This window comes from Zootoca vivipara, chromosome 2 (assembly GCF_963506605.1).
Source record: "Zootoca vivipara chromosome 2, rZooViv1.1, whole genome shotgun sequence".
NCBI classification, from domain to species: domain Eukaryota; kingdom Metazoa; phylum Chordata; class Lepidosauria; order Squamata; family Lacertidae; genus Zootoca; species Zootoca vivipara.
In genome coordinates, this window is record NC_083277.1 from 10,565,836 (window position 1) to 10,587,618 (window position 21,783).

The 21,783-nt window shown below is 43.5% G+C and overlaps 1 pseudogene; it reads right to left on the bottom strand.

The window, feature by feature from the left end:
- Nucleotides 1-21,783, bottom strand: part of LOC132591589 (zinc finger protein 729-like) — a 41,604-nt pseudogene that overhangs the window by 10,564 nt on the left and 9,257 nt on the right.

Genomic DNA, 21,783 nt, shown 5'->3' on the forward strand with positions numbered 1-21,783 from the left:
GCACATGGATATTTCTGGGCCTATGTCAACGTTAAGTTTAGGTGGTTCAAAATATGTTTTGTGTCTTCTGGATGATTTCAGCCATTTTTCCTGGGTCATAACACTGAAAGAGAAGGGGGAGGCTGCCAAAGTGATAAAAGAGTGGGTAGCCGAAGTAGAACTACAGTTCTCTCTCACTGTCCAGTGTTTTCAGAGTGACAGGGCGGGAGAGTTTTTGAGTGCAGAACTACAAGGTTTTTTCCGCAGCAAGGGAATTAGGCACAGAAAAACCGCTCCTTTTAGTCCACAGGAGAATGGTTTAGCTGAAAGGAAATTTAGAACGCTGTCTGAACTGGTAGAGGCAACGTTGTTTGATGCAGGACTACCCCAGAAGTTTTGGGGGGAATGCTATAAATTTGTGAATTATTGTTCAAACCGCGCTTTTAATTCAGTTGTGGACAACACACCCTACTACATGTTGTATGGCAAAGTTCCGAAGGTGCACTATTTCAGAACTTTTGGGTGTGAGGCTTGGGTTCTAATTCCAAAGCAGAAGCGCAGAAAGGGAGGATCAAGATCCAGGAAAATGATCTTCTGTGGTTACGAACCAAACTCAAAGGCTTGGAGGTTTGTACCAGCAGAGGGGGACCAAACCCGCGTTCACATTAGCAGGAGTGCTACGTTCTGTGAACAAGAGGGCTGGAGACGCATTCATGCTAACCCCGAAGTTCTTCTTGACTGGTCTTCAGGTTTTGACCAGGAAGAGGAAACTCAGGTGGCTGATGCTGGAGTTCTAGGTGCTGCAGGACCAGATCCAGGTCAGGCAGCTGGTCCAAGTGGTGTAGCTCCTAGGGAAGTGAAGCAAGTAGTCAGAAGCGCACCGACTTCACCCCAGGTCAAGCCTGGGAAGTACAGCAAACGTGGTAGGTCACCCACTTCACCCAAAGCAAGCCCAGAGGGGGCTGCAAAGCGTAGTAAGTCTCTTGACAGTGCTGCTAGTCCGAGAGAGCCACAGTCAGAGACAAGCAGTTCGGATTTAGAGGGGGAAGATGTGGGACCAGGGCGTTCAAAACGCACCACGAAAGGTAAACCACCTGAAAGGTTTTCAGCTGTCAGTGTATGGGCGAACCTAGCAGTGTGTGAGCCTGAAAGCTTTGAAGAGGTGCAACAGTTGTCAGTGGAGGAAGCTAGTAAGTGGAAAGTTGCAATGGAGAAAGAGTTGAACTCCATGCAATCTCTTGGTGTGTATAGCCTAACACAGTTGCCAGAAGGTAAGAAAGCAGTCAGTTGTAGGTGGGTCTACAGGCTGAAACCCACAGTGACTGGAGAGCCTCAGTACAAGGCTAGATTAGTGGCTAGAGGTTTTACTCAGAAGAAATGAATCCACTACACAGATGTCTTTAGTCCGACTTCGAGAGCGGAATCTTTCAGGATGCTTTTAGCGACTGCAGCGCAGAGAGGCCTAGTGGTCAACCACTTTGATGTGGACACCGCTTATTTGAACTCTGACCTCCAGGAGGAGTTGTACATGTTGCCTCCTCCAGGGTTTGAGAGTGACGTGCCAGGTCAGGTGTGGAAGCTGCACAAGTCGATCTACGGTCTGAAGCAATCCGCTAAAAATTGGAATTCATGTCTTGATTCTGTTTTGAAGAGCCTAGGTTTCAGGAAGAGTCTAGCTGACAGTTGTCTGTATCTCAGAGGTGAAGGAGAACAGCAGGAACTGTTGCTTGTCTATGTTGATGACCTGATCTGCTTAGCAAAGAGCCAGATGCAAGTGCAGAAGTTTGCAAAAGAGCTAGGCAAGAGGTTCAAACTCAAGAATCTAGGTGCAGTGAATGTTTATCTAGGTGTGCAGATAGACAGAACTGAGGATGGAAGTTTCTTGCTCAGTCAGAAAGGCAAGATTGAACATTTGCTTGAGAAGTTCAGAATGTCTGACTGTAAAGGGGTCAGAACACCCATGGAGACAAACTTTGTGAAAGAGTCACAAGTGAAGGACAAAGTAGCGTTTGAGAGTCCTGAAGTGTTTCAGTCAGCGCTAGGGAGTCTGTTGTATTTGTCACAATGGAGCAGACCAGATATTGCTTTTGCAGTCAATTTGCTCAGTAGAGAAGCATCGAAACCTAGCGTGCATGCTTGGAATGGCATTAAGAGAGTGCTTAGGTATTTGCAGGAGACCAAAGAGTATTGTTTGGAGATGTCAGCGCAAGGTGAGCCACAACTCACTTGTTTTGCAGATGCTGATTGGGCCAATCAGGAGGACAGGAAGTCAGTGACTGGTTTGGTAGTCAAGTTTGGAAATGCCCTGATTGGTTGGCGGTCGCGCAGGCAAAGCCTAATAGCAATGTCTTCCACGGAAGCCGAATTCTGTGCGTTGTCTGCGACATGCACTGAATTGGAGTACTATAGATGTTTGGTCCAGGAAATCTGGGGTGATTGTAGCCAGCCCATCACTGTTTGGGGCGACAATCAACCATCTTTGAGACTGGCGGAGTCTGGACAGTTCAAGGCCAGAACCAAACACTTAGACATCCGCTTCCGAAACGTATGTCAGAGCATACAGGTAGGCTTGGTAAAGTTGAGGTATTGTCCAAGCCAAGAGAACCTAGCAGATGGGTTCACAAAACCCTTGAGTTTCCAACGGCATAGGGAATTCTGTGAAGGGTTGGTTTTGGGGTAAGTTTGGATACCCGCTATCCCCAGTGTTCAGGTGAGAGGGGGTGTGAGGAGTAACAAGTAACCAAAGAGTTAACTGTGTACTGTAGCACCTGACCACTGAGGAATATCATGTTACAGAATGTACCAGAAGTGTTTCTGTATGTATCAGTTGGTTTCGTTTCTGCCTGGGAGACGGTCGCAAGATGTCTGCGCTCTCACCAGGTTGTTTGTTATTTTTCTCTCTAGAATAAACTTAAGTAGTTATTAGAACACCTTGGACTCTATGTGTTCTTAAGAGGCTTTTTATCCAACGGCTATACAAGCTTTCGCTGTGTGAGAAGAAGAAGAACTCTGCTGTGTGTGTGTTTTACTGCCAGCCCGGGTCTACGGAGCAGAGGCGCTAGAGAAAGCGCACCGGGAAGGTAATTAGTGGCTCCTAATTGAGTCATAAACAACTCAATGGAGCCCTATACCCGCTGAACTCAATGCGGCTTTCTTCCAGTAGGCCTCCGCAGGACTGCCCTGTTAAAGAGTATTCAGAATGCTTCACATGTGTTGGCCCATTCTGAGCTATTGTGTATCGACTCAATGAGGAGGGATTTGAAGAAGCCTTTCACCTGAGTGCACAGCCCCTTTGCAGTGGGAACAGTCAAACCACGAAGCCACTGATCAACCAGAGTTTCCTGTTTAGACCAAACACAGTTTGAAGTTATCTTAATATCCCGGCTTGTTCCAAATCTGGCAGCTGTAGTTTCCTAGTTTGGGCAAAATGGAAAGTTGCTTAGTTATGGCTCATAAGAGACTGCCCAGTTAGATCACAGTTCACCATCAGGGTTGGCCCAATCAGGAGGTAAACTGGGACAATTGGCTCAGGTGGCAGATGCAGGGGGAGATGGGACTAGGACATTCCAAGTTCCCCTATTTGTTAGCCTTGCTGCCAGTGCAGGACCACAGATGGTAAATTTGTGCAACTACCCAGGCAGAGTCCTTCTCTTTTGCCCTCTCTTTTTGCATTCTGCTTCTGATGCCCAGGAGATATTTGTTTTAAACTTGGGTCAACTTAGGTTTCAGCGTAACTTTGCCGAATAATCCTTAAAAACTGTGCCTACAGTATTTGTAAAGCATCTTTTCAGGCTGTGATTCAGTCATCTGAGACGGCCATTATCTTAATAAATCTTGCAACAACCTTGCAAGGGAGGCCAGTGTTATTCTATTTGCACTGCACATTGCAGTGCTGAGGCTGCAAGATGTGCCAAGATTTTTACCTCAGTGGGGAGAAAAGAGCATTTTGGAAATGGAGGCAATTTAGAGGGATAAAACGTGTGGGATGTAAAGTGTTAAGAGCAGTCAATCATAACATTCCTAGAGAGAACACACAAAGGGGATGTCCACGTCAGCCAATGAGAACTTCTTTTAGCTCCTGAGCTGAGACAGACCCTCCCCTGCATGTAGAGAGTTGGGGCGTGGCTTGACATGTGCTCTTACTTGCAGAATGTGAGCACTAGGCCCGGCCACCATTTTATGTCTCTCTTCTCTTTCTTTTTCATCTAGTTCTTGAAGAAGCAACATATTAGTTAGAAATCCTCTCTCAGCTTTCAGCCAAGAGAGGACAATGGAGCCCACTTCTTAAGAGTAGACTCCATGTGTATATATGTCTTTATAAGCTAATCTGTCTTTTCTGGAATCCGGTTGTGAACAGAAATGATTATGTGAGTAAACTTTACACTTTAACAACACTGTGTCATGTCTTATTTTTAAGAGGGAACAAGCGGAAAATATACCAGGAATATATATATTATTGTAGAGGTTCTAGTGAGCCTGATGCAAAAGCTATTGCTGCTGTGTGTTTTTAAAAAGGGAATGTAAACTCTGCAAAGTTTGGGAACTTCTTAGCACATATATATATATATATAATATAACCTTTCCCACATCCCTGAACATTCCCACAAAATGGGGGTTGGTGGAAGGGCCCCTCTTCTCATGTAGCTTCTGCTCTGATGAAATTCAGAGTCCCCTGTGGTTGCTTCATTAAAGTAACAACATCAGGAGATATGATCGCAAACCTCCCATGTATAATAAAGTTTGGTCTAGCAAGCCCTATTAAAGTGGATTAGAGAGAAAGCGCAGGGAGGAGGAATATTCACCACCATAGCTAAACAGAACCCCCATGTCTAGAGGCACTGGACCTCTGACCAATGCCTTATGAGGAACGGCTTAGGGAGCTGGGTATGTTTAGCCTGGAGAAGAGAAGGTTAAGGGGTGATATGATAGCCATGTTCAAAAATATAAAAGGATGTCATATAGAGGAGGGAGAAAGGTTGTTTTCTGCTGCTCCAGAGAAGCGGACACGGAGCAACGGATTCAAGCTACAAGAAAGAAGATTCCACCTAAACATTAGGAAGACCTTACTGACAGTAAGAGCTGTTCGACAGCGGAATTTGCTGCCAAGGAGTATGGTGGAGTCTCCGTCTTTGGAGGTCTTTAAGCAGAGGCTTGACAGCCATCTGTCAGGTATGCTTTGATGGTGTTTCCTGCTTCGCAGGGGGTTGGACTGGATGGCCCTTGTGGTCTCTTCCAACTCTCTGATTCTATGATTTTACCTCCAGGTGCTGGAAACCCAGGTGAGAGGAGGGCACTTACCTTTCCTAGAAGCCCATCAGTGTCTTGGAGCAGGGTCTGGTCTGTCTCCCCTGCTCTCCCGCTGGGCCACCGGCTGTCATCCGCAGCTCCCTTGAAGGAGGCCAGGAGGACACCATCCCTGGAGTGGGGAGGACTGGGAGCCTGTGGGGTTTCCCAACTTGAACAAGGGGGTTGCATTGTCTTCAGGAAATCCTGCCACTGGTCATCCCAGTGCTGCTGTGGCTGCCGCTCCTTTGCCTCCTGCTTAATTTGATGTAAATCTGCCTGAGGTAGAAGGTCCCTGAAGGTCCCAACTTGGCCTGCAGGAGTTCTTTTTCCTTTGGATTCCAGGCTCTTCCTTCAAATGGGTCTCTTCGGTCCCTGCTCTTCTATTTTTACAGTACCCTATTGGAAAAGAAAAAAAAACACAAAGTAAAAAACCAGTGTAGAATAAAAATCAAGAATAAAAACAAAAGGACGTTTTTTAACCATTAGCCAGATTTTGAAATATATTATTACTCTTTCTATTTCTAATGTTCAGGCTATGAATGACAATGTCGCCCAAACAACCCCACCCATGGACGAGATGAAGTTATCCGAAGACTCGAAGATACTTCAAGGTTTACTGAAGTACAAATAATATTTGGGGGTGGGGGAACCAAGGCAGTGGTAGGGGAATCCAAAAACAACTCAGTAAGAGCACTGAGCATGTTCAGTGGCCAGGGAATGCTGATCCTGGATGCAACTTCAAGCATGTTGGAAAGGCAACAACAGATCTTTGTATAGGATTAAGGCTGTGACAGACCCACCTAACATTTAAAGTACATGGCTTCACCCAACAAATCCTGCAAGCTGGTTTGTTAAGGGTCCTGAGAACTGTAGCAATAAACTACAATTCCCATGATTCTCTGGGGGTTTAAACATATGGTGTCTGTACAGCCTAAGAAACAAACAAACAAAAGGAATACTGACCAACAATATTTTAAAGCATGGTGCATGCATGTGGATATATTGGCCACACAGCTCACTGGAATGTGGCCTCCAGAATCAATGCAGCTTTAAGGCCATAAATGTTTCCTTCCTCCTGCTCTATCAGAAAGAACAATCAAATCTGAGACTATCAGGAGGAGAGAACTCCTGGATTTACAGTTAATGTTCTCAACATCCTGGGAACACAAACTGCATTGAGATTTCTCTCTAATCACTTTGAGATTTTTTTCTTAAAAATATGAAGCAGTATAGAAATGAGTAATAATCTGAATATTAATAACTAATTTCAATTTTGCCTACCTTAGTCTTTTACAATACTGTCATCAACATTAATTTATTTCCAGTTGCCACTTCCAAAGAATCCTCCTTTCCTCTGCATTTTCAATACTGTCACCCACTTCAACTCTCAGCCTTCAACTGAAAACTCAGCAGTGTTACTGAGGAAGGTGGAAGATAAAACCTTAAAGAATCAGGCTTAAGCCTCTCTCACTTATTTACACACAGACCCAAGAGGTCACTAGCTTTGACAGCTTGGGGAAAGATCAGATGCGTTCTCCAGGGAATAGATCTATTAGCTGTTTTATTAGCCATGACAGACCAAAGAACCTCCATGTGTAGGCACAGTGACCTTGATTTGGGGCAGGCAAAAGAAGCCATTTCCTTGCTAAATGAATCTGATGGACATCATTGCCACAAGATGCGGTAATGGTGGTGGTTTATAGGTTTATCAATGGCACTGGCAGAGGAAAGGGGGGGGCTGGAGTAGTGGCCTGCAAAGGGTGCCAGGGGGCTGCAGAGTGAGAGGGGCACCTCCCTCCCTGCTGCACTGCTCTTCCTTTCCCCCCTGCCTCGCCTTCCCTCTCCGCCCCCTGAACCCACTCATCGCCCTTGCAGCCACCGCAGGGAGGCAGAAGCAGGCGAGAGGGAAGGACAGTCGGAGCGGAGGGAGGACCGTGGAAGAGGACGGGGCTCCCTGATGAGGGACAGGCAGAGGGGCGGCAAAAGCCCCAGGAACGCCGCTGATCAGGGGGCGACTACATGCAGCCTCCATCGCGAAGCAGCAGCTGCCTTCGACCCCTCATTGTGCCCCTTGAGCTCAGCATCGTCTATAGGACTGAAGGGAGCAGCTCCCCAGGGTCTCAGGGAGGGTCCGTGCCAGCCCTGCCTAGAGATGTTTGCCCCTATGCCCTCCTGAAGATGCCCTGCTCCTGAGCTGAGCCCCTTCCCCTTCGTGCTCGGTTGGGGGGCGCCCTGCAGCCTCCGGCTAGACTCGGAGGCTGATCCTGCCAAACGAGGCGCACGTGCTCTCCTCCTCCTCCTCTTGTTTCGTCCCCCCCCCCTTCACCTCTGACTCCTCGCTCCGTCCCTGTACCGGAATCCCGCTCCTCTCGGGGAAACTCGCCAGGACAATGCCCGCTGCTCCTCCGCGCTTCTCGGCGGGGGGACAGGAAATTGCAGCCGCTCTCGAGTCCCCCTGCCTGGCCGGTTTCCTGCCTCTCTGAGCATCGGTGCTCGCTGGCTGTGGGTTGGGCCATAGGAGGCTGCAGGGCTGGATGCGCCCCCTTGCAAGGCGAATGCATCGTGCAGGTGGCGAGACCTCCCTGCTGCTTCCCCTGCCCTGGTATTTGCAGCCCACTGCTTCTCATCCTGGATGTACTGCTCTTCACTGTCAGGGCAAAGAGATCATACAGGATATGAAGGCATTAATCTATACAGTACAACGATAGAAAGTCAACAGTCAACAGTTACATTCTTTAGTTACACTAGTCATACAAGGTCAAGAAATACAGGTAAAAACAAACAAAAGATCATCTTGAAGGTACACGTTAAAATACAGTATACATTCTTGAAGGCACACGTTAAAAGATACATTCTTGAAGTCAAAGGGACATTATTTCTCCGTAAGGACACAAATACGTAGTAGAGAATAGGAAGTAATACAGATATAGACAGGGTCATTCTTAAACTCCCCTCTCTGATCATGATTTCTCTTATGACAGATATTACCTTGAAATTGTGTACACAGTATTCCAATGGTTAAAAAAAAAAACCTCCCACAAAACTTCCCCTTTTGATAAACTTTCTGTATCTTGCATCTCATAAGCTATCTAGTATGTTCTACTAATAAGTCTCCTTGTGATTTGGTGTGTAGTCACTGGTTTCTAAATCCTCATCATGAAAAAATCCTGAAATACCATTTAAGGAAGCTGGAATGAAGGCACCCAAATGCCTGTTATCTTTCCATACCCGGAAATATTTTTCTGATGAAAAAAGGGACGTTCCATTTTATAATGATAATTTTACTATTTGTAACCCACACATCTTATTAGGTTGCCCTAGCACTCTGCACAGCTTCCAACATATTTAAAAAATATTAAACATTAAAAAAACTTCCCTAGTGGACTGCAAGAAGATCAAACCTATCCATTCTGAGGGAAATCAGCCCTGAGTGCTCACTGGAATGACAGATCCTGAAGCTGAGGCTCCAATACTTTGGCCACCTCATGAGAAGAGAAGACTCCCTGGAAAAGACCCTGATGTTGGGAAAGATTGGGGGCACTAGGAGAAGGGGACGACAGAGGACGGGATGGTTGGACAGTGTTCTTGAAGCTACGAACATGAGTTTGACCAAAGTGCGGGAGGCAGTGCAAGACAGGAGTGCCTGGCGTGCTCTGGTCCATGGGGTCACGAAGAATCGGACACGACTAAACGACTAAACAACAACAACAACAGTATACAGGATTGCCTTCTGTATGGCTTGGAGGTTGGATAACTCTTGACCCTCCACCATTTCTCCAATGAATATAGGGACATCCAAAGGCAGGCGTGTCAAAAAACCTGCCGGGGGGCCTAATCCGGCCTGATAGAAAGTTTCATCCGGCCCCACATGCAGGTCTGTTTATGGTTGTTGTGTCCACACACTGTGGATAGCCTACCCACCTGCTGACCGTTGCATGCTGGCATCCATTGTCCGGCTCTAGGACCTTGTTAGCGGTGGACTGTTGATTTCATCCAGCTAGTGCTCTGCTCGCGCAGGTGCCCTGGTCTTTATCTGTCCCACTGGTCAGCTCACACAGGCGCCCCGCATTCTGCTCTGTCTTCCGCCCAGCATTCTCGCTGCTGCTCTCGGTTAACATCCCACTCCTGTCCACCGTTTTCTGCTTGGTCCTCTCTCTTCTGCCTGCACAACAACTTCAATCCTAAAAAAAAGCTCAATAAAATGGTTGGCCCTCACGCATCAAATCTGGCCCTTATGGAGAAGTGGGACATTCTGGGATAAAATCATAAGTTTATACTCAATGACCATCACAATACAATAGGAGCACAAATCACACAGCTACAAAAAAGAAGTAGACATTGCATGCACAGATCAGGACAAATCTATAGAGTCCAAAATTTATTTTCACACTTGTTTCAAAGGGAAGGATATAGGGCAGCATAGTCCTGTTGGTGAGCTCCAAATTACAGCTTCCATCATTCTTGACTGTCAGCCCTGCTGGCTGAAGCTGACGGGAACTGGACAACATCTGGGGACACCTCAATGGTTATGCTGTGATATACAGAATCTACAAAGGTTTAAGGCATTGATCCAGCAGACAATGAACTGAGAATAGGTCCCACTGAATTATGTGGGAGCAACTGTAGGTAGGGGAAGGTTTCATCTGCAGGGTATGGAAGCTGGTCCCTGATACAAATCCCCTTATTTCCTCCTCTGGAGATCTGAGGTCCACAAAGCAATGGGCTGTTTAATTCTGAACAAGCTCACTGAAAACAATGGAGCTATCATCATCATCATCATCATCTCTTCTGTGAGTGCTGCTAAGTGCCCTCTGTCTTTAGCTCTTTGCTCTCCTACTTTTAAGGCTCGCTGGTTTCTCTAAGTCTGGGGAAAGTGTTAAGGGTGATGGTTTATTAACGGAGTTTTTCCTTTGACAGTAGCTCTCATGTGATTGGCTGACTGTGAGTCACATGAGGGAGGCATTCCATTCTGCTGTGACTGTTATTCCAGTAACTGTTGTTTTTAACTGCTTTTCTGTTCTTTTATCTGTGTGTGAGAGAGAATGGCTGCTGAGAGAGATGTCTCAGTATACTGTTGTGTATCAGTGTGACCCGTCTGAAGTGATACAGAGGAAGATCACTAAATGCTAATAGGAAGAAACCTGTGCAGGAACAGAGAGATTTACTGCTGAAGTCAAAGAAAAAACCTTTCATAATAAACTGTAAGACAATTCAAGTGAGGAAGTTTGAATAAGCATGGGGTTGTAAATATATTATTCTCAGTTATATGTTTATGAATGTAAAGTTCTTTTGAATACAAAGAGTCTGGACATTGTACATATAGTCTGCAAAAAGGAAATACCACCTAGAATAGCTATTTAGCTTCCTAGCTATAAGCTACTCTGTTACTTTGCATGTCATCAAAATGCGCACATAGAGAAAGTTTAATGTTTCATACAGCATAAGGTTGGGGAGTTGAGAAGTGGAGAGAGAGTGGGGGGGGAGAGGGGGGGAAAGAAAACTTTCATTATTTTACAGAGTGAATATCTGAGGTTTTTGTTCCAGTGACACATGGATAGGTTCTCCTACTCATTAGTTTCCATTGGCAGTGAGAAAGATTGGGGGCCCCAGGGCATACAGTGGAACCTCAAGTTGCAGGCGTTATCTGTTCTAGAGGCTTGTCTGCATCCTGAAGTTTCTACAGGCCAAAGCACAGGACGTTCTGGTACTTCCGGGTTTTTGTGGACCGCAAGCCAAAGGTTACCTAGCCTGAAGGCAACCTAACCCGAGGCACCACTGTAGTGACAGAACCATTTGGAGGAACAGATTGTTGCAATTCTTGGAAGGGGGTAGGAAAGAGCATGGCTACATCATGGTTTGGTCCATCAGGTACTTGTTGTTAAGATTGTTCCATGGAATTCCTGATCTGGACCTTGTGTGGAAATGAGATTTCTCCATCACAAGAATAATTTTCAAAGCTTTACTGCAGAACACTTACACAGTCTTACAATAAGATAAAAAAATTCCTTCAGTAGCACCTTAAAGACCAACAATAAGATGAACATGATAAAGTAGCAGATTGCAAACAATCTCCAGTCCTTCATGTAATCCAGTAAACCTTCCTATATCAGAGGGAGATCCTAAGTTTCTTCATCATTGTATAAGTTATTTGCAACTGCTGCTGCTTCTCTTAGCAAGAACACATTGGCTTCTCAAGTTTAAGCTTCCTTCTGTGAAAGCTTTGCAGCTTCTGTCTCCAGCGAAGAGTTATTGGGAAAGATACCAGCCTCCTTTGATGCTTTTGACAGAGTGGAATCTATTGCCTAAGTCTAAGAGAAACTTCCCTTTACAGTATTTTAATTACAATGCATTCAAACACAGCATTATATGTACATTAAACATTTTATCACTTCTGCCCTTCCAAGTAACAATGACACTTCACTTTCTTTTTCTGTTTGCTTCATATGCCACAATGTTCTCTCTCTTTTCCCTCAAATGCTCCAGGTGACCATGAATGAGTGTCTAAAGAGAAACCAAGAGCTCATAGTTTTTTTTGAGGGGGGAGATACATGACTATCAGGTTGCCTCCTAGTGCCTTGGGGCCCTTCTATTAGATTTGTATCAGGTAAGTGTTATAGGAGTTTTAAGATTTTTTAGTTCTTTTATTTATCAATGTTATTACAAGAATCACAAAAGATCTGCCAGATTTTTGTTATCACAATAATTTTTCAAATACTCTTTATACATGTAATTCCAATTATTCTCATTCCAATTATTCTCATTCTTAACCTTCTGATTCGAGTGTCCTCTAACTCTCCCTTGTCATGTTTGTCAATTATAACTATTCTATCATTTTAAGCTGCCATTCAGTTTTTGTGGGAGACTTTTTGCTTTTCCAGTTATTCGCTACCAAAATTCTGGCTGCTGTCATTGCATACATGAAGAGTGGCCTGCATTTTTTTTCCTGTCGGCACTATTTCTAAAATGAAGACTTCTGGTCTCTTTATGAATGGGAATTATAATATTTTTTAAAAAATTCATTATATGTGATATCCCAAAATTTTCTTCTTCTCTTACATTCCCACCACATATGCATATACGAGCCTTTACCCATTTTACATCTCGAGAACACTTCTGATTTATTTTTATACATTTTGGCCAACTTGGTCGGGGTCTGTATAGCATTTTCATGATATTTTTTCTGAGAGTACAGCATGCTGTATACTTTATGTCTCCTTCCATACTTTCTCACACTCATTCATGTGAATATTATATCCAAGATCTTGGGCCCAACACACCATTACCCCCATTAGTCTATGTAGTTTAAATTCTTTTAATGCTCAATTGTTTGAGAAGGGGCTCTTAAGTGTCACGAAGCAATGCCTTTCAACGCAGCTCCATAAAACTGATTGTGCTCTCACACTGCCCCTTTTTGTGTGTGGATTTTGATCTAGACAGAAAGACGTTAAGCAGAATCCATGCCCCCTCTGTGTCACCCTTAGTTGTGCTCAGCCTTCATCTGCTTTATGACTCCACCTTGCATGAGAAAGAAGGATGGAGCTCCAGGAAACAGGAAGTGGTCCTTCAGCCAGCCAGGACCATCACAGACAGATCCTGTCTTCTGCTAGGGAGTCAAGAGTGGTCCTGGGATGGCTGAGAGAGGAGGGGAAGGGGCCAGGGACAGAAGGAATGGCAGGACTCCAGATGCTCCCTTGGACCCCTCCCTTGACACCAAGGGGAGCTCCTTTTCTGGGGCTAAAAGCATTGGGCGTGGAGGTTTGATTATTGTCAGGACTGCAAGGAAGGGGAAAAGGAAATGTAAAACACATGCCCCCCCCACAGTAAGAAATGAATGAAATTAGCCCTGTCTGAGTGAATAGCTACTGGAGAGCATAACATGGGGTTTAGCTGTAATGCTCACCTGCCTCCCTGGATGAGCCTTTTCTTGGGGTCAGGGAGCTGGGGTGGTCAATCAACATGAAGTTCCCAGGTTACCTTTCCTTCTAGTCAGCTATTCCAGTTCATCATTCCTCCCCATTTCTTTATGGAAAAGCAAGGGTATGCACTTTTTATAGACGCAACTCCAACCAACAACTGGTGTCTTCTGGGTGCACTGAGCATTGGCATTTGCCGCCCGGGGCCAGTTGTGAGACGAGCCCCAGGGCTAGGACAAAACCTGTGTGCTCATGTCCGGCTACGAACTGAGTCCGGTAGCACGGGAAATATGTGGTTGCTCCCAACTTGAAAGAATAACACACAGAAGACCATAAAGTGAGCTGAACTACTTTATTGTGGCAAAATGCAGAGTGTCTCTCTGCTTGCCAAGCTCAGACGTTCAGAGCTGCTTGTAAGAGCGTCTGGCATTGCTGGAGCCGGAAACAGAAAGTAAAGTACAGTGAAAAACATCATGTGGGGAGAAAGGCTGATAAGATATACATTCCTTTCTCCTGGGAACACAGACACACATCACACCAGCCTCGCTGCTTGAGTAGCTCAGCGTGAACAAAAATCCCAACACTGAGCTCCCTCCCCCCCCCTTCTCTCCTCGATATAATACAGATTCCCTCAGCATCTTGCCCCACCTTCTAGAAGGCAAATATATCTGATTACCGTAAGTGTTTGTTTAGGACATCATTATATTGTATGAAATGCCACCTTGTTTCTCTGAAGGGTTTTCATCAGCAGTGATAAATATGATGTTAGTTGGTTAATGAACAACAGCTGTGATGCTGTCAACATGAACTTTGTCGGAGGTTTCAGACATACCCATTTCATTCAAGAAATATGCAGAAAATACATTTCCTTTTTGATTCTGGGCACTTGACTTCTCCCATCCTGCTACCATCAAGGCAGACATTTGGGGCAGAGATCCAGCCCCCCCCCCCAGCAGCAGGTGGAGGCCCCACAAACATTTGTCACATTTTGAGTTTTTTTAAATAATTAAGAACAAACAAAAGGCTTTTCCTTAGCCTCTCACAGCCCTGAAATTAGCTCTTGAAAAAGAGAGGGTCGCCAAATAGCATGGCCCCCAAGAATGAATACAAACACTTCCAAATTCTTTTTTGCACATCCAGAGACAGGGGCTAGTAACCTTTTAAAGTAGAGGGCCCTCAAACCTTGCCGCGGGACAGAGGGTGCATGCGCATGTGCACTCTCATTACTATAGGATCCAAAGATTCCATCAAAAAACAATAATAAACTTCCGAAGGTCTCAGTTCCGTGCCACAGCATATCTATTCCATTCTGAGACCCAGGTTATGGGGCATGCAAAGCCTTGTTTCCCTGTTTTTAACTTTGCTACCGAACATGCCTCCACCTTCAAGACGGAAAAGTGGAGAACACGCATCCTTCTGCAGCGAGCGGTTCCTTCTGCAGAAGGACGGGTGTTTTCTGCTCTCCCGTCTTGGATGGGGAGATGTGTTTTGTAGCGGAGTTAAAAACAGGGAAACAAGGCTTCATACACCCCAGAATGGAACCACTCGCTGCGGTGGCAGTGGCAGAAGGAGCAGTGAGCTAGGGGAGGGCCGGAGAGGGGCTGCCTTAAATGGTGGCCGTCAAGCAATCACGCTGGGACAAACAAAGCCCAGGCCCCTTCCTCTTGGCTCTAGGAGGAGGGAGGGAGGGAGGAGAAAAGAAAGCTGCAACCAATCAGAGGGAAACAATGCTGCGGGAACCAATCAAAGGCTAGCCCCCTTCCTCTGCACGGCAGGGGAGAAGCCAGGAGGAGGGAGGGAGGAGGTGCCGCTGTCAGAGAAAAAAATATATGGCGCAGCCCAAACGATATGAATCAGAACCATGTGGCAATTTCTGGATCGTCCGCAGGCAGGATCCAGAACCCATTCTGGCCAGAACTGTAGTTCTAGGAGGAACCTCTCAGACGTTTCTGAGCCTCCTCAGCCAACTAAAATTGGACATCCTGAGACTACAATTCCCAGAAAAGCTGGACCCAGGCCTTTAGCCACAGCCCTGACCAAATAACTGAGCTTTCTCTTCTCTCCCTCTCCACCTCCCAAATTCACAATGAATATGTCTCCCACTCCTCAGACCCTAGCCCTAATTCTTTCACACATTCCTTTAAAACATTTCAGTGAACTAAGAAACACAAAAAACACCCTCACTGGTCACCTTCCAAATATCAAAAGCCAATGAAGAAAATATTTAATGAAAACAGCTCAAAACAGGTACACAAGAGCACAGAAAATAGGAGATGAGTTTTAAAAGGAATCCCAAATGAACATTTGACAGAGAGACCTTTGCATTCAGCTGGATAACGCTATCTGTAAAAAGGTCTTCACTGGATTATGCAAAGTTCAAGTAATGAGTGCCTGGAATGCTGATCTACAAGACAAGGGCAACCCAACATTTTAGCAGTGAAGGGCGAACCTCAAAACTCAACAGATTCAACACACACCTTGAACATTCCAGATCCACACTCTCCCTGTTTATCTAGCAACAACTTGCCACTTATTTTGTACATTTAGTATATGTGACCTTCATTACTTTAATACATACATATATATGTGTATACAAATTTACGTACAAACACTAGAATATCTCACACATTCCATGCATCTACAACTTCCCCCTTTATGAGTTTCTTGATGTAAGTAGTGAACCCTGAGTGGAACACTGCATACATTTATATGGTTTCCCCCCTGTGTGAATTTGCTAATGAATATTAAGGTCTCCACTCTGTCTGAAGCCCTTTCCAAATTAAATAAATCTGTAGTTTTCAACGAGTTCACTGATGTCTTCTAAGTAATTCACTTACACTGGTTTCTCCCGTGTGAGTTCGTTGATGTCTTCTAAGGTGCTCATATTGACTGAAGCTCTTTCCACATTCAATACATTTAAATGGTTTCTGCCCTGTGTGAGTTTGTTGATGTATTCTAAGCTGTCCATTTTGACTGAAGCTCTTTCCACATTCAATACATTTAAATGGTTTCTCCCCCGTGTGAGTTCGTTGGTGTATTTTAAGTATCCCACTTTGACTGAAGTTCTTACCACACTCCATACATTTAAATGGTTTCTCCCCTGTGTGAGTTCGTTGGTGTTTTCTAAGGTCTCCACTTTGACTGAAGCTCTTTCCACATTCAATACATTTAAATGGTTTCTCCCCTGTGTGAATTCGTTGATGTATTCTAAGTCCTTCATTTTTACTGAAGCTCTTTCCACATTCAATACATTTAAATGGTTTCTCCCCTGTGTGAGTTCGCTGATGCATTCTAAGTGATCCACTTCTACTGAAGCTCTTTCCACACTCCATACATTTAAATGGTTTCTCCCCCATGTGAGTTCGTTGATGTTTTTTAAGTGCTCCACTACTACTGAAGCTCTTTCCACATTCAATACATTTAAATGGTTTCTCCCCCGAGTGAATTCGTTGATGTATTCTAAGTGCCCCATTTTTACTGAAGCTCTTACCACATTCAATACATTTAAATGGTTTCTCCCCTGTGTGAGTTCGTTGGTGTATTCTAAGTGCTCCACTGTGACTGAAGCTCTTTCCACATTCAATACATTTAAACGGTTTCTCCCCTGTGTGAGTTCGTTGGTGTTTTGTAAGTGATCCACTTTGACTGAAGCTCTTTCCGCATTTAATACATTTAAATGGTTTCTCCCCTGTGTGAGTTCGTTGGTGCATTCTAAGTGCTCCACTTTCACTGAAGCTCTTTCCGCATTCAATACATTTAAATGGTTTCTCCCCTGTGTGAGTTCGTTGGTGTTTTGTAAGTGATCCACTTTGACTGAAACTCTTTCCGCATTTAATACATTTAAATGGTTTCTCCCCCATGTGAGTTCGTTGATGTCTTCTAAGTGCTCCACTGTGACTGAAGCTCTTTCCACATTTAATACATTTAAATGGTTTCTCCCCCGTGTGAGTTCGTTGATGTCTTCTAAGTGTTCCACTGTGACTGAAGCTCTTTCCACATTTTATACATTTAAATGGTTTCTCCCTCGTGTGAGTTCGTTGATGTATTCTAAGTGCTCCACTGTGACTGAAGCTCTTTCCACATTCAATACATTTAAATGGTCTCTCCCCTGTGTGAGTTCGTTTATGAATTTGAAGTGATCCACTTTCACTGAAGCTCTTTCCACATTCAATACATTTAAATGGTTTCTCCCTTGTGTGAGTTCGTTGGTGTTTTGTAAGTGATCCACTTTGACTGAAGCTCTTTCCGCATTTAATACATTTAAATGGTTTCTCCCCCATGTGAGTTTGTTGATGTATTCTAAGTGCTCCACTGTGACTGAAGCTCTTTCCACATTTAAGACACTGAAATGGTTTCTCCCCCGTGTGAGTTCGTTGATGTATTCTAAGTGCTCCACTGTGACTGAAGCTCTTTCCACATTCAATACATTTAAATGGCTTCTCCCCCATGTGACTTCGTTGGTGTTTTCTAAGTGTTCCACTTTCACTGAAGCTTTTTCCGCATTCAGTACATTCAAATGGTTTATCCCCCGTGTGAGTTCGTTGGTGTATTTTAAGTATCCCACTTTGACTGAAGCTTTTTCCGCATTCAGTACATTCAAATGGTTTCTCCCCTGTGTGAGTTCGTTGATGTATTCTAAACGCTCCACTGTGACTGAAGCTCTTTCCACATTCAATACATTTAAATGGTTTCTCCCCTGTGTGAGTTCGTTGATGTATTCTAAATGCTCCACTTTGACTGAAGCTCTTTCCACATTCAATACATTCAAATGGTTTCTCCCCCGTGTGAGTTCGTTGATGACTTCTAAGATTTCCACTTCGACTGAAGCTCTTTCCACATTCAATACATTTAAATGGTTTCTCCCCTGTGTGAGTTCGTTGATGTATTCTAAATGCTCCACTTTGACTGAAGCTTTTTCCGCATTCAGTACATTCAAATGGTTTCTCCCCTGTGTGAGTTCGTTGATGTATTCTAAATGCTCCACTGTGACTGAAGCTCTTTCCACATTCAATACATTCAAATGGTTTATCCCCCGTGTGAGTTCGTTGGTGTATTTTAAGTATCCCACTTTGACTGAAGCTTTTTCCGCATTCAGTACATTCAAATGGTTTCTCCCCAGTGTGAGTTCGTTGATGTATTGTAAGTGATCCACTTCTACTGAAGCTCTTTCCACATTCCATGCATTTAAACTGTTTTTTTGTTCTTCCTAATGAATTCACAGCTGGCTCCATACAATTCTCACCTGTTTGGGAGTAAGAGGAAACAGAATCCTGTTAGATTTTCAAGAAAGAGCAGAAATGAATTGAACACATTTCAATCCCAATCTGCACCTTCTATGATTTTAACACCGTCTCCTTCTCCACTCTCCTTGCTATGTTCCAAATAACATCACAATAGAAAGGAATTTGTTTCCTCTTTGAGGCTGAGAACTGTCAACATTGAAGAGAACGTAAAATATAAGGCTTAAAATTTGACATCTGATAAATGTTCTTTTCATAAATGGACATTAGAATTTTAAGGAATGAACAAGAATGAAAAAATTGAAGTTTGCAACCAGCTCGGACTTAATTTCTGATTTTGAGGCTTGGAATTAAGAACAGCACCATTTTCTGTTCTGTAATCAGTGATGTTCCCATGAAACCTGAGACTACTAACATGTCAGTAGACACAACATCATCCGATTTTATAGACTTTCAATGGGAACTTTAGGAACTGCTTGAAGATTTGAAATGTGAGGTGCGTAATACATTAGAGATTGCGAAAGCAAACTAGATTTACGTGGAAACTGAAGAAGGAGTAATCTCAATAGAGAGTTCAGTGAAGAAAAATGAACAACCATCAGTCCTGGACAATGCAATTGCCTTTAAAGATGAACTGGAAGCACGCGGATCCCCGTTAGACCTTAGGTAGAGCGTCCCAAGAGCTGTTCCGCCCGGCGCTGCTCCATAACGCGACTCCTCCGCTGCCCGGGGAGCTCGGCAGAGTCTCCGAGAGTTTAGCGGAGTGGAAGTCGCGGGAACCATTTTGGGCACTGTCATCACCTCCAGCAAGCGAAGCCCTGAGCCTTCACCCAGTTAGCGGTGGATTCCTTCCGAAAAATTGCACGATTTGGACAAGATCTCCACATGAGTGAAAATTTTGATTGACATTACTGATTAATTGGACGCGGTGGGAGACTTTAAAATTCGGAAGTCGGTCTCCTGCATTGTTTTGCAACAACGCAGTAACCTGATCCCTAACAGGAGAAGTGAGAGGAAACATTTAATTTGTCAGAAATTTGACTTCTAAAACCCTCCAGGAGACTGGATCTCGGATCCTAGAGCGATCAGCGAATGGATATATAATTATTGCAGAAATCATGATTGGACTATGTTATATATATGAATCAACGACTTAGCCAGAACTGGACTTAAAATGGCTTTCATTATGGAATTTGACTCCTGCCACATCCGGTCTTCCTATCTTCGGCTTTCCCACGGGGTCTGAGAGGCAAGGACAATGGTAGTCCCAACACCAACACAAGACTGTTATTACCAACAGATTTATTCGGTACTCGTGAATATTAAAGATGAGTTGGACAAGAACAATATGCAATTGAGACAAAGAAATAAAAGACTAGAGGACTTAAATGGCAATACAAAAAATGAGGAGGAAAGAAAAGAGTCCAGCTCCGAGGATCTAGAGGAAGAATTACAAGCGCAAGACAATAAGGACAATTTTGAAACATCTCAAAAATGCAAAGAAGAGGAGAAAGAGGGAGGGCAAAATGCTCCACAAGTGAGAGATGTGGGGCAAATCCAGAACTTGAAAAAAGAACTCCTCAATGGTGACCCAGAGGGTTTTTCTGCACACCCAGTGAGAGAGGGTGGGCAGGGAAATTGCTGGGAAAAAAGAATGGAAGAAGGGTGTTGGGAAGTAATTAGAGGGGGGGAAAACAGGTGGGTTTCAAAAAACATGATTGGAAGCTTGCGGAAAGGGTAGGTGTGGGATAAAAGTCATAATTTTGTGTTTATAGGCTGGATTGCATGGGAAAGTCTGACACTGGCATGAATTATGGAATTTGCTGAGACTTCTGGGTAATCTGGGTCCAGGGGAAGGGGGGGAAGAATGATTTTTTTTTAAAAAAAGGGAATTTCATTTCTGACAAAAACTTAAGTTGGGGAATTATTAATTAGAATTGTATGTATATTAAAATTGAGTTATTAGTTATAAAAATGTAAAGAGGATAATTAGAAAGGAAATTCTAATAGATTTTAAAATAATTGATATGTTGTGAAAACTGCATTGTAAAGAATTGAAATAAGAAACCAACGAGGGGAGAATCGGGGGAGTCTAAATGAATTGATGAGGATATAAGACATATATTATTATTATTATTTGTTTTTTGATTTTTTTTCTTTTGTTTGTTGGCTTTTTTCTTTTTATGCTTTTTCTGTGCCTATTATTTTTCTTTTTTCTTTTTGTATTTTGTATTCTATCTATAAAATGAATAAAGATGATTTAAAAAAATAAAATAAAGATGAACTGGAAGCTGAATGGAACACTGTTCCCCCAGTGAGAGGGGGGAGGAAACAAGACATGTTTGTCTTTAAAGGGTGTTAAAGAAGAACCAGCATGGAACTTTGCCCTCCCAGTGAGAGAGGGAGAGCAGAATCTACACGGGGGTCAAGGACGGAAAAGTGGAAATGTAAATGGATGGTGTTTTGCAACATTTAAAGAATTGGGGAGGCAGCAGGGGATGACCAAGAAAGAGTGGTGGGCAGGCTGGGACAGAGTGGGAGTGGGGTGAGGGGTAATATTTACATGATATTTCCTGACTGATTAAGATGGTCCAAAACTGGAATGACCTATAGAACTCGCTGAATCATCTGGGAGACCCAGAGTCCAGGGGAGGGGGGGGGATGAAAATAGTTTTTAGAGTATAAATGCTAATTTATGGAAATTTTTTGGGAATAAATTTGAGGATAAGGGGAAAAATAGAAGATAGTTAGATGGGAAGATAATTGTTATGGGTTAATTGATTAATTACAGGTTGATGTTAAGTTGATATTTATAGAAATAGAAACGATTTAAGAATGATTTAAGATACAATATGAAATTGCTTAATGTTAATGAAATATGTTAGAATGATTTAAGATATAATATGAAATTGTTTAATGTTAATGAAAAAAATATGTTAGAATGATTTAAGATATAAGATGAAAATTGCCTAATTTGGTTTTAAAAATGGACCCAATGAGGGAGATTTGAGGAAGTCCACAGTTAAGAAAAGAGGTTAGAATCGATGTTTTTCTTTTTTTACATTTCATTTTTCTTTTTATGTCTTTTTTTCTTTTTTCTGTTTTTATTGTTATATTTTTGTATTTTGTATTGTTTGAAAATGAATAAAAATTATTTGGGAAAAAAAGGATGCCTTCATCCCTGTATGGTTCCCCTTTATCACGCACAAAGCCCAACAAGATAATGGCAAAAATTTATCGGCAGCATACAAATCAATATGGCTAACCTGACCCAAAACACCCACTCACCCCACTCACACATGAAAACAAAGACCATCACAGCCAATCACAAATGAACAACCACACCCTTGGCTAACCCTAACCTC